Consider the following 12,672-nt stretch of genomic DNA (forward strand, 5'->3'; position numbering starts at 1 on the left):
GTAAGGTGACCAGGAAAAGGCTCTCTGAGGAGGTAGCATTTAAGCAGATTTCAGCAGGAATCTGCATGAAATAAAAAGGGCTCTGTAAAAATCTGAGCAAGAGTGATTCCGACAGAGAAAGAGCAGTGCGAGGGCCCTAGCTTTTGGGAACGTAAATGGTAAGTTTAAGGATCGGCAAGAAGGCCAGTGTGGCTGGGCCACTGTGTGTGAGGGGAAGAGAGACAGGAAGTGAGGGCAGATTATGTATTGGTCTGGTAAACCCCAACAAGAACTTCAGATTTTTATTTTATTTTATTATTATTATTTTTTTTTTTGGTCTAAGAGGCCACTGGAGAATTTAGAGAAGGGTTATACATGTCCTGACTAATGTTTTAAAGGATCATTCTAGAAGGCAAGAAAATAGACCACACTTTTTTTTTTTTAATTCTACTAACAAAACTGAGCTTTCAAGAAGAATATCCAGAGAAGCCACACACAGGTTTTCTCTTGTCTCTAAAAAATTTCCATTATGAAAGGCAGCTTACATGATGTTGAGTTTAAAAACATCAAGCCTCCAAAGATTTTAATGAACTAGAAAGTTTTAAGATGCTTCTAAATCTGCAGTGGTGATTGCATCATTCAGAAATAGAAAAATTAGCATTGTGGCTTGCTGGTCCCTGAGTCCTGTAAGTATTAGCTTTTTCCCAGAAGTTTCTCTCTGGGTCAGTAAATTTGTCAGCTATTGGTTCCCTTGGTCACATAAAAAAATGGATACAAAATGACCAGTCTAATTAAGCCAAATGACTCATGGGGACATAACATTCCAAAAAAATATTTATGTGGAATTTTCAGGGCACCTACTTTGCCCAAGTCTAGACAAGGGTACAATGGAATCTGTTTATTCTGTCTGCAACAAGCAAAGATGATTTCACGTCCTTGTGATACCAACGTCCATCCAGTAGAACAGGCAACCGTGGATGGCTTCCACTGGGTGGGAGGGGGAGGGAGGGAGGCTAAGGTATGCATCTTTCATGGCAACAACCCATTCTTTATGGGGGTGTGGTGACTCACGCCCACAAGTTGCACATTTACTAGAAAGTGGGCAAGTTGAAGGGGAGCTCTGCAAGCATGAGCACAAACTGAAAAACTCTTTGGAGGCTCATCTCCTATGCCACCACCTCTTTGAAGCCGTCCTTGAATTCACAGAACCAATTCCTTTCTCCTCTGAGGTACCTTAACCCTGTTTATGTCCCACAGTTCTGTCTTTTGCGGCAGTATCCTCTACTTGTGTGTGAAACAATCTAGCTCCTTGAGGAGAAGCGTTGTATCTTATTCATTTTGTAACCCCTACAGCATTTGTAACACAGCAGATGTTCAACACCTGTTTGGCGAAAAAAATCTGAAGAGATAACCGTTAACATCAGCTTCGATGAGATGTGTGAATGCTATGTATATGTACATGTGAGATCTTCACAACGGCTTGGGGAGCGAGGGATATCATCCCGAAGTTAAAGAGGAGAAAATTAAAGTCTAGGAAGGTCGTGGATGCTTGAGGTGAGACCTGAACCAGCTTCCAAAGGGAACTTCCCGTTATACATAAATTGATGAGGAAGTAGAAGAGTTTTAGAGAAAAATCAACATAGACTCAGCACATTGGTGGGGAAATCTTCATCACTACTTACTAAGTACAGCTAACAATGGCCTGGCAGAAAGAATATAGTGGGAGCTGATAATCACTTTTATTTGTTAAGTTAGGAAAAACTTGAAACGTATAAAGGGATGTGACCCATGTGCAGGGTATGAAGCGTGAGCATAGAGGCACCCCCGCAGCCACCACCAGCTTAATGGAGCAGCGCCACAGCAGAAGCCCCGTGTGCTCCCCCGCGACCCGCTGCACGTCGCCAACAGGTCACCACGACCCTGACTTGGGGGTTTGTCAGGTACTCGCATTCCTTTCTAATTTTACCACGTATTTCAGATCCTTAAGTAAAATAAGCTCTTGTTTTTAAGAACTTTAGAAAAATCTTACATCTATTATTGGGCAAACTGCCTATTTTCATTTAAAATTATCTTTGTGAATTTAACTGATATTGGGGTACCTTTATTTTCATTGCTGTATCACACACCACAAATTAACACGCAATGATTTTTTTTTGTCCGTTATGCTGCTGATGGGCAGCTGTCCTAAATCTAATTGTGTGCTATCACGAAATGCTTCTATTAGTATCATTTTCCAGTTACCTAGCAGAGGGACATGTAAGATGGTAGAATTACAAGATCAGAGATGCGGTGTCTTCAATTTTACTACACGTTTACTACACGTTGTCAGATTACTTTCATTAAGGATCATACTGCATTACCTCCCCCTTCCCCAGCACAGAGTTCCAGTTGCTCTGCGCCCTTACTGTCCTTTAGTGATTAACTTTTATTTTTGCCATTTGTAAGTATTAAATCACTGCGGTTTTAATGCACATCCCCCCCCCCCCGCATTAGTAATTAGTTTGAACGACAGCATTTAATTCTGGTATCTGAGAGAATTGCCTCCCACCCTCTTCTTGTTTGCCTTCAGAAATGTCTTGGCTGTTCTTGGCCCTTGGTTAGTCTTTATAAACTTTAGAATCGGTTTGCCAAACTTCATGAAAAGCTTTGCTGGAATTCCGCTGAAGTGTATCTGATCTATAGATCATTTTGGAGACTCTTCCTATCTTTATGATGTTGAGTCTTGCTATTTTGAAACCTACATCTTTCTGACTTAGGGTTACGCTGGAGCTGCTGTAACAAACACACCTAAGAAAGTATAAAAGCTTACACTCGGCATTTATTTACTCCTCATGATGAATTTTCTTGAGCAGTAGGGGGATCTCTAAGAAGTGGGTCAGGAACATAGCCTCCTTCCTTTTTTTTTTTTTTTTTATTTGAAAGAGAGAGAGAGAGAGAGAGAGTATGAGCGGGGGAGGCGGGCCGAGGGAGACCAAGATACAGAATCCCAGAGTCCCTGCTGAGCACAGAGCTCCACGTGGGGCTCAGTCCCACAGTCCTGAAATCATGACCTGAGCTGAGATCCTGACCTGAGCCGAAATCAAGAGCTGGACACTCAACCAACTGAGCCACCCGGGCACCCCTGGCATCTTCCACTTTATGGCTCTGCCAACTTTAAATCTCAGTGTTTTTTAGCCACAAGTCATAAAGACTGTGTAGAGATCATCTGCAGAGGTCGCTATCACCCAGGTTTGATTGTGGTGACAAGCGTGTCAGCTCACACTTCTCTAGCTAGAACTGTGCCACAGGGCCACAGCCGGCCACAAGGAAAGATGGGGTATGTTGTCTAGCTCTGTGCCCAGAAGAAAGAGAATGAGCCTATTAATCTACATGTTTTTATTGTCTTTCTATAAATTCGTCTAAGTTTCCCAATAAAGCTTTTACACATTTTCGTTAGACGTATTTGAAGATACATTCTATTTTTATTTTTTAATGTAAACATATCTGTAGGCTTTTTTAAAAGGATATTCGTAGTCCTAAATATCAACTACATATCTGATATTTAAAAATACACTGAGTTCTTACACTATTAATCTTATAACCAGCAATCATACTAAATTCTTCACTTAATTTTCAAAATTTGTTGTTACAGTCTGGATTTCTACATAATCATATCACATAAGAAAATAGGTTTTGTTGTTTATGTCTCAGTCTTTCTTTTAATTTTATTTATATCTTCCTCCATTGGGTTAGAACTGCCAATAAAATATAGAAGTGCTTATTTCACTGACTTTTAAAAGCATACTTCTAACGTTTCATCATTATGTACAGTGTTTGCTCCAAATTTTTGTTAGGTATCTTTCATTGGGTTAATAAAATTTATTTCTATTCCTGGTTAGCTAAGATTTTATCATAATTGAATGTAGAAACATATCAAAATTTTCTTTGTATCTATTGGGTGGTCGAAAGAATTGTTTTTCTTTTCTAATCTATTAAAATGGTGATTTGGTTTAAGAGAATTTTTAATGTTAAACTATGCTTGAATTCCTGAGATATATTCATTTTATTATGATGTCTTATTATAATTTATATTCAGTTTGCTAATACTTTACTTATGATTTTTACACTAAATCTATGAGCTAGATGGGACATTAATTGGTCTTCCCTGGGAGTTTCCTTTGGAGAACCAAGTTTACAGTAGCCTCACAGAATAAGACGGAAACTATGTCTTACTGCTTTCTGAAAGAATTCACATCTGATTAGTATTATAAGTCCTTGAGTGAATTCTCTGGATGTGGTGTGCTACAGACTGAATGTCTGTGTCTGTACAAAATTCCTATGTTGAAGCTCTAATACCCAATATAATGATATTTGGAGGTGGGACCTTTGGGAGGTAATTAGGCCACAAAGGTGACATCCTCATGAATAGGATTAGTGCCCTTATGTAAAGAGACACAAGAAAGATGATCTCTCTCTGCCACGTGAGAACAGGGTGAGAGGACGGCCATCTTCAAACCAGAAAGAGCCCTCACCAGAACCTAACTATATATATATGATATACATATCATATATATGATATCACATATCATATCTATAGTATATATATAGTATATATATAAATAAATAGATATTTCATATATAGTAGTAAAGGTGCCCAAATACTTTCTAATCCACATAAATCTCTGCTTTAACTGAAATGATATTCATTCATAATGGTATTTATCTGTACCTCTTCTCTGTTTTCTTTTGAAGAATATTTCCACTTTGTTAATTTTATTAATCTTTTCAAAACATCAACCTTTGGCTCTGTATCCCTTTGTTTTCATATTTTATTAATTAATATTCTTAACTTTATTTTTTCCATCTTTTCCTTGGTTTTATTGTGCTTCTTCCATTTCCATCTTCTTAAGTCGAATGCTTAGCTCATTAATTTTTAGCCTTTCTTATTTCCTAGTTGAGACATTTAAGACTACAAATGTTACTATCACTATCATTTTAGCTGTGACCACATGTGCTGATATGTAGTTTCTGTTGTGTGGCTCAGTTTTATAATATTCATTAAAATTTCTTCTTCACGGATCCTTGAGTTATTTTGGAATATCCTTAAAATTCCAGTGAGATAAGTTACGATTTTTGTTAGTGGTTTCTTCCTGTTTTGTTTGTTTTTTCAGATTTTGTTTTTAACTTCTAACAAATACATTGACATCAGTGAACAAAACCTTTATGCTCCTATTTTGGGAGCAAGGAGGAAGCTGCCCCTCTGACTTTTCATTCCTTCTTATATGCTAAGCAATGTTCTAGGTCTGGCACTAAACACCATAGCATGGTTTCTGCCCTCATGGGGCTATTAGCATAGAGGGGAAGGTAGGTCTTAGAGAAGTAGGCAACAATATCAACATTTAATATGTTCTACATTGTATTTTCTTATATAATTCTCACTATAGGATTAAGTTGCTCTATTACCACATGACAAGTGTTATTACTCACACGAGTTAAGAGCACAACCATATAGAACATTTACTGATGAATGATGAGTTAATAACACAACCATACAGAATGTTTATTGATTTATTGAATTACCACCAAGTTTTCTGCTGAGCAAACCCAAGAAGGGAAACTACTATATTAATTCTGCTTGGGTTGAGAACAAGGTGGATTTTTCTTTAAACTCTTTAAGTACTGTCCTACACCTTATTATTGTCTTTGATTCATTCATGATAACCAAAAGAAAGACTCTTAACCATTATTGCCTTCATCGGCTTTCCTTGGCCTTGAAGTTATCCGATGGGCCGGTGAGAGATGGTGATGTGAAGTTCTTTTAGTAATATCTGCTAATCCTTAATCTCCTCTCAGTGTGTTCACTGATATAGACAGCTGGGACCAGGTAGGATTCATCTGGAAACAAATCTAGTTGGTCATCTCAATTGTTAATTGGGGAAGAAGAGTAGAATGAAGTCTTCACCCCACACTACAAACTCATCCCCTGTAATTATCACAGAAAGACACATCTCTATAGCCTCTAGAGAGACACTTCTAAAACCAAGACCTTTCTCTTACATGGGTCTTTTCCCCCAAGCTTTCCTTGGTTATGCTTTCCTGGTAAAAAATGAAAAACAAACAAACAAACAAACAACAACAAAAAAAAACCACACACAAAAAAACACAAAAAACCCACAACAAAACAACAAAAAAACCCAAACCACCATTCCTTTCTTTCTATCCTTAGATATCTGATCCCTTGCAGATATTGCCAAGAAATGATGTAGGAAGATGAAAAACACCATATAATCAAAATTGGTGAATGAGGCCACGTTCAGCCTTACATGGGGTCTCTCATCCTCGAAGACTTGATGTCCGAGGCTGGACAGCCCAGTGTCCATCACCCAGACACGCATTCTCGCTGTGCTGTCACCAGGCACCTCCACCACCCCCATCCTTACTGCAATCCCCTCCAGAACTCTCAGGAGAACAGCTCCGCTGGGCTGCCAGCCGGCAACCCAATTCCTATTTCTCATATTTGCTGAAACTTGCTTAATGGCCCTAATGGATGATCACATTTCGTTAATTTGTAGTCTTCAACTCTTGGGAACAATATTCTATAAGCCCATTAGATCGAGTTTATTAATTGTGTTGTGCACATCTTCTACCGCTTTACTGCTATTTGGTCTGAATGTTCCATCAATTTCTGAGAGAGGTGTATTAAAATTTCCTACAGTGCTTCGTGCCTCCTTATTTGTTCTTTCAAATTCTGCTTATGTTTGAAGCATTTTAGTAGGTAAATAAAAGATCAGGATTTTTATACCATCTTGACGAAATGAAAGGCTAACCCTTTTTATCTCTAGCAACACCCCTTTCCTGATAATGAAACCTGCATTTCAATTTGTTGACTATTTCCCAGACATATTTTTTTTCTGTCCTTTTCACTTTCACCTTTCTGCAGCCTCATGCTTTAGGTCTGTCTCTTGTAAACAACATATAGCCGATTTTTATTTTTTAAAACTACTTGACAATCTTCCGTTTTGATCTGGAGACCTCTCTACGCATGTTAGATTTCCTTCTGCTCTCGGTGTGTGCTTTCTCTTGGATTGTTCCCTAGGTTTTCTGCTTCTCTCCTGCTGCCTCCTTTGAAGATGACTGACATTTTCTCCTACTTTAATTCCAATTATACCGACTCCCGGTCTTCATGCTGCTGCTGTTCAGTTATTTAGCGTTTTCTCATTTTCAATACTAGATGGCAGAATGCGAATGATTCCTGTACACCGTCATGTTTACTATCTTTCTAAGGTTGCATCTCAGACCCTCCATCAGGGATCCTTTTTCAACTCCCTTAAGCACATCCTTTGTATGAAGGTGGTAAACACCCTTCAACCTTGTTTGAAAACACCTTTATATCACCCTTTTAAAGGGCAGTTTCCCTGGATTTACAATTCAAGTTTATTAGTTATTTTCTGTCCGAATTTTAAAAATACGCTTCCACCGCGTTCTGGATTCTCTTGTTGCTATTGTGATGTCAACCGAAAGCCTAAGTTTTATTCCTTTATACATAAACTGTCTTTTCTCTTTGACAGCTTGTAATACTTTGTTTTTGTGGTCCCCTCCGACAATAAACCTCACAGTAAATCAGGGCTGGCCCTTTGTGACCAACAGAATATAGCAGAAGCTCTGAGATGTGACTCTGAGAGTTAAGTCTTAAAAGGCACTGTAGCTTTTCCTTGGATGACTCATTCTGAGGGAAGCCAGCTGCCATGCCATGAAAATATTCAACCTCTAAAGAGGCCCATCTTGCCCCCAAATAACAACAAGCATCAATTTCCCAGCCATATGAGTAAGTGACTTTGGATTCGGATGCTCTGGTCAAACCCTAGACAAGCTTCCAAGTGACTGAAGCCCCAGCGAACAACTGACTGAAAATTCACGAGAGACCTCAAGTCAGAACCACCCAGCTGAACCACTCCCCAAATTCTGAGCTACAGAAACTGTGAGAGATCATAAATGATTCCTGTTGTTCTAAGCCATTACATTTTGGAGAAATATGTTACTCAAAGACAGGAGCTACAACAAATACAATTTGTCCCGGATGGGATTTGTTTGGGTTCCTTTACCAGATGATTGGTGTTTCTTCTAATTCCCAAAAAACTCAGCTGGTATTCTTTAAATACTGCTTTTCCCTCATTTTTTATGTTATTTTTATCTTAGACTCCGATTTGTAACTTTAAGAGCTTCTCACTCTGTTCTCTTATTTTTCATCTTTTTTTTGTGTGTCTCTATGCTACATTCTGTGTTAATTACTTAAATTTATCTTTCGGTGAACTGATTTTCTCTTTATTTGTGAATCATGTGACATTGAACCTACATTTTTCAAATTGATGTATAATTTACAAACAATAATATGCATAGATTTTTGGCATACAGTTCATTGAGTTTTGACGAAGATGATACAGGTAACCACAACTACCATATAGTCAGGACAGAGACACACTCATTCCCTCAGAAAGTGCTCCCATGCTCCTTTCCAGTCTAATGCCCCTCCCGGAATTCTGCAACCATTGTTTTGAAGTCTACCATGGATTCTAGAATGTTGATAAGTGTAATCATACAGAAGACACTCTTATCTGGCTCCTTTTGCTCAACATAGTTTTAAAAATGCATTCATATCGCTGCTTATAGTAATTCATTCTTTCCTGCTGCTGAGCAGCGTTCCATTGCTGAACTGCCACCACGTTGATACGTTTAATTGCTGACGGATGTTTGGGCTGTTTCTGATTTGGGGACTTTTAGAAATAAAGCCGTGATGAACATTCTTGCCCAGGATTTTGGAAGACATGATTTCAGTTTTCCTAAATAAATGCTAAGGAGTGAAGTTTCTACCTGGAATTTGAATTTTTTGTCATAGATGAGGTGTATGTTTGACTCAATATAAAATGGAGAGACTATTCTTTAAAGAGTTTTCTTTCTCCACTAGGCATTTAGGAGAAAGTCCTCACCAACACTTGGTATTGTCAGTCAGTCTTTTAAACTGTAGTCATGTTAGTGGCTATGAAATGGTTACTCTCTGTGGTTTTAATCTGCATTTCCTTGATGACAACTGGTGTGGCTTATTAATCATTCCTATGTCTTCTTTTGTGAAGTGATTTTTCAAGATCTTTGACCCTTTTTTTAATTGGGTTGTCTTTTTATTATTGAGCTGTAAGAATTATTTATATATTTCCCAATACAATTGAGTCCTTTCTATATGTATTGCAAATATTTTCTCCCAGACTGTGGCTCGACAATTCATTTTCTTAATGTATTTTAATTATCAGAAGTTTTTAATTTTGATGAAGTCCAATTATTATGGACTGCATGTTTGTGTCTCCCCAAAATTTGTATGTTGAAACCCTAGTCCCCAATGTGATGGTATTTGGAGGTAGGGCATTTAGGAGGTAACCAAGTCATGAGGTCAAGCCCTCATGATGCAATTAGGACCCTTATAAGGAGAGAGCTCCCCGCAAATTGTGTGTGTGTGTGTGTGTGTGTGTGTGTCTCATGTGAAGGAATGAGAAGGCAGCTCTCTGCCAGCCCAAAAGTGGGTTCTGACCAGACAGATCCCAGACCTGCCAGCACCCTGATCTTGGACTTTCCAAGCTAAAATCTATGACAAATAAATCTTTATTGTTTCAGTTACCCAGTCTATGATATTTTTATTATAGGAGCCTGAAATTTTTAAGATTACTACTATTTGTATTCTAAGAAATCTCTGCCTACCCCATGTTGTAAAAATATAACCATATTACCATCTTGAATTAATTTTTCTATCTTGTGTGAGGTGAGAGCAGGCTCAGTTCCCACATAGGCAGATCTCGTTGTTACAGCATCATCTGTTGAGAAGGCTGGCTCTTCCCTTTTTGCAAAAACCAGTTGATTCTATGTCTATCTCCGGACTTTATTCTGTTAGATTAAGCTCTTTGTCTATCCTGTGTTATGACACTGCCTTGATTACTGTAATTTATAGTACCAGATACTATAAATTGCTCAATTTTGTTCTTCTTTTTTCAAAGTGGTTATTAACTTTTCTAAACTCTGTGTTTCTATGTAAATTTTAGAGTAAATGCCTCAGTTTCTAAAAATGCACCTGCTCCAATATATATTACAATGACCTTAAATCTGTAATTAATCTGGGGAGAATGGACATCTTATCAAATATTGAGTTATCCAATATACGAACATACTATACCTTACCATTTAGTTATATATTTTTTTCTCAGTAACGATTTGTGATTTTCAATGTGGAGGTCTTATGCATTTTTACACTTTAAGTGTATTCAAATTTCTTATAATGTTTGATGTTACTATAAATTGTATTTTATTTCATTTATAAATATTTACTGCTAGTATACAAAAATCGAGTTTTTATTTATATATTGATTTAATTTATATATTGACTTAATTGACATAATTTTATTTCTTTTTTTTTTAAGATTTTATTTATTTATTCGACAGAGATAGAGACAGCCAGCGAGAGAGGGAACACAAGCAGGGGGAGTGGGAGAGGAAGAAGCAGGCTCATAGCAGAGGAGCCTGATGTGGGGCTCGATCCCATAATGCCGGGATCACGCCCTGAGCCGAAGGCAGACGCTTAACAACTGCGCCACCCAGGAGCCCCTATAATTTTATTTCTATATTGACTTTGTACTGGTAATCATGCTTATTCTTTCTAGCACTTCTTTGGTAGAGTCTTTAGGTTTTTCTATATAAACAATCATGTTGTCTGAAAAGGTGACTTTTTCCTTTCTCCTCTTTGACCTTTCATTTCTTTTTCTTGGTTTATTTCATTTGCTAAGACTCTGTTATAATGTTGAAAAAAGGTGGAAAGAAAATACTCTTACCTTGTTCACAATCTAATGGGAAAATGTTCACTATTTCACTGTTAAGTATGATGTTAACTAAAGATTTATCCCCATGCCTCATATAGTAAGGCGTGTCCTGAAATGAACAGCTTAAACAGCTGTAGCAATATGATTCTTCATCCAGCATGATTCCCTTTTCTCAAGGTTTAAATGTCTACTTTTTGCTGCTCTCATTCACACATTTTTACACATATAATTAATCTCAGCATGATGATTAGTCCAATGCAAGCTGTTCTACCATTCATGAAACTTCCTTAAACGTATCATTTCGATTATATTCTTAAGTCATTAATAGAAGTTTATTTATTAGGTTTTTTTTCTAAACCTATTAGATTTTTTTCTCTGTTCCCTTCCTCATTTGTCATTCCCTCTCTTATTTGTAAAAGGCATTAGATGGATTTATTTTACATTTTGTATCTGATTACTCCAATAATGAAGCACTTATTGACCTGCCAAGAAATGCTCATGGTACCTTTTTTCCCCTCATATATATTTTCCTTTTTTTTTTAAATGTGAGCTCATGTTCTCTGGGACTTTATCCCTGGGAGTTCTTTGTATCCTGAGTTAAGAGTACATTCGTCCAGACAGAATATACATTGATTCTTGAAAAGTTGGGCATGTTACCAACATGAATCCATTTTCAAATTCTTGTGTGGGGTTTTCCATTTTTGAAGACCGAGCACCCAACCTCCATGAAGACAAGCCTATGGCCAAGAATTCTTAAAGGACACTCTTTTACTCCTCTACCAAGAGCCCAATAATGAGAAAAACATGTTTTCTTGCATGTACTCTGTCTTTAGAAATTAGATCTTTTTTATGGCTTTCCATTTTTCTGAGAGTGTAATCTGTATGGTTGCTGGCTCTGGGAAATGTTCTCTGATTCAACTTCCCACACTGCCCAGGTCCAAAACTTGGTCTCCTGTTCTTACAAGGTGCAGCTACTAATGTCAGACTTCTGGGCCATCTCGGATCGCTGGGTGCCCACAAGACATCAGCTTCATTGTTTGAGTTCTAGGCTATACTCCTGCTTGACCACGGTTCCCAACCTCGGGGAAATCCTAGTGCTGTCTTATAAAGTCAGGCATGCACGTAATACTGCTTTTCATGTTTTTCCAGTATTTTTAGACATTTGGCAGTGAGAGAATTTCAGCGTATCTAGCTTGATATACAGCTAGAAATGGAAATATTCAACATTTACATTTTAATCTCTAGAGGCTTTAGTTGTCATTCTTCATTTAACTAGTTTACAAATTAGTTAGCTGGATGGATAACACTGGCTAACAAGAGAGATATTTATCAACCCCCATGGCTATGAATAATAAATATGCTATCTGATTTTTAAAAAACAGCTCTGGGGAACAAAAAGGAATGAATCTCAAAGATAGTCTGCATTCCTCATCATGGTGTTAGTTCTAGAATATTCCAAAGGGTTTCCCTAAATAGGTGTAAGAGGCATAGCCAATGAAAGAATTGTGAAGAAGAGGAATGATTGAGGCCTGTGTTAGTACCTCCTCCGTTCTCAAAGCTGCCTTTCACAGATAAAATAAAGCTTGAATGGATCAAAATGTTTCTTGGAAGTTCACCAGACTTCACATGAAAGGACTTATTTTACTCCTTCACTGTGGAGAGAAATCGCTTGGCAATTACACATAATAAGTTTAATTCCTAAGGCTAAATTACACACTGTAACATGTGGATGATAAAATCTGCTTCATCGTTAAGTATAGTAAGTGCAAAATGTTTAGCACGGGTCTTGACACATGACATACTAAACTACGTGTGAAGTGATAGCTAGTATTATTTCCATGTATGAAAGTCCTGATGTGAG

General features: G+C 37.6%; 1 protein-coding gene across 1 annotated transcript in view; it reads right to left on the bottom strand.

The window, feature by feature from the left end:
- Positions 1 to 12,672, bottom strand: part of PRKG2 (protein kinase cGMP-dependent 2) — a 93,183-nt gene that overhangs the window by 17,848 nt on the left and 62,663 nt on the right. The window lies entirely within an intron of this gene.

The sequence above is a fragment of the Ursus arctos genome, unplaced genomic scaffold (assembly GCF_023065955.2).
Source record: "Ursus arctos isolate Adak ecotype North America unplaced genomic scaffold, UrsArc2.0 scaffold_9, whole genome shotgun sequence".
NCBI lineage: Eukaryota > Metazoa > Chordata > Mammalia > Carnivora > Ursidae > Ursus > Ursus arctos.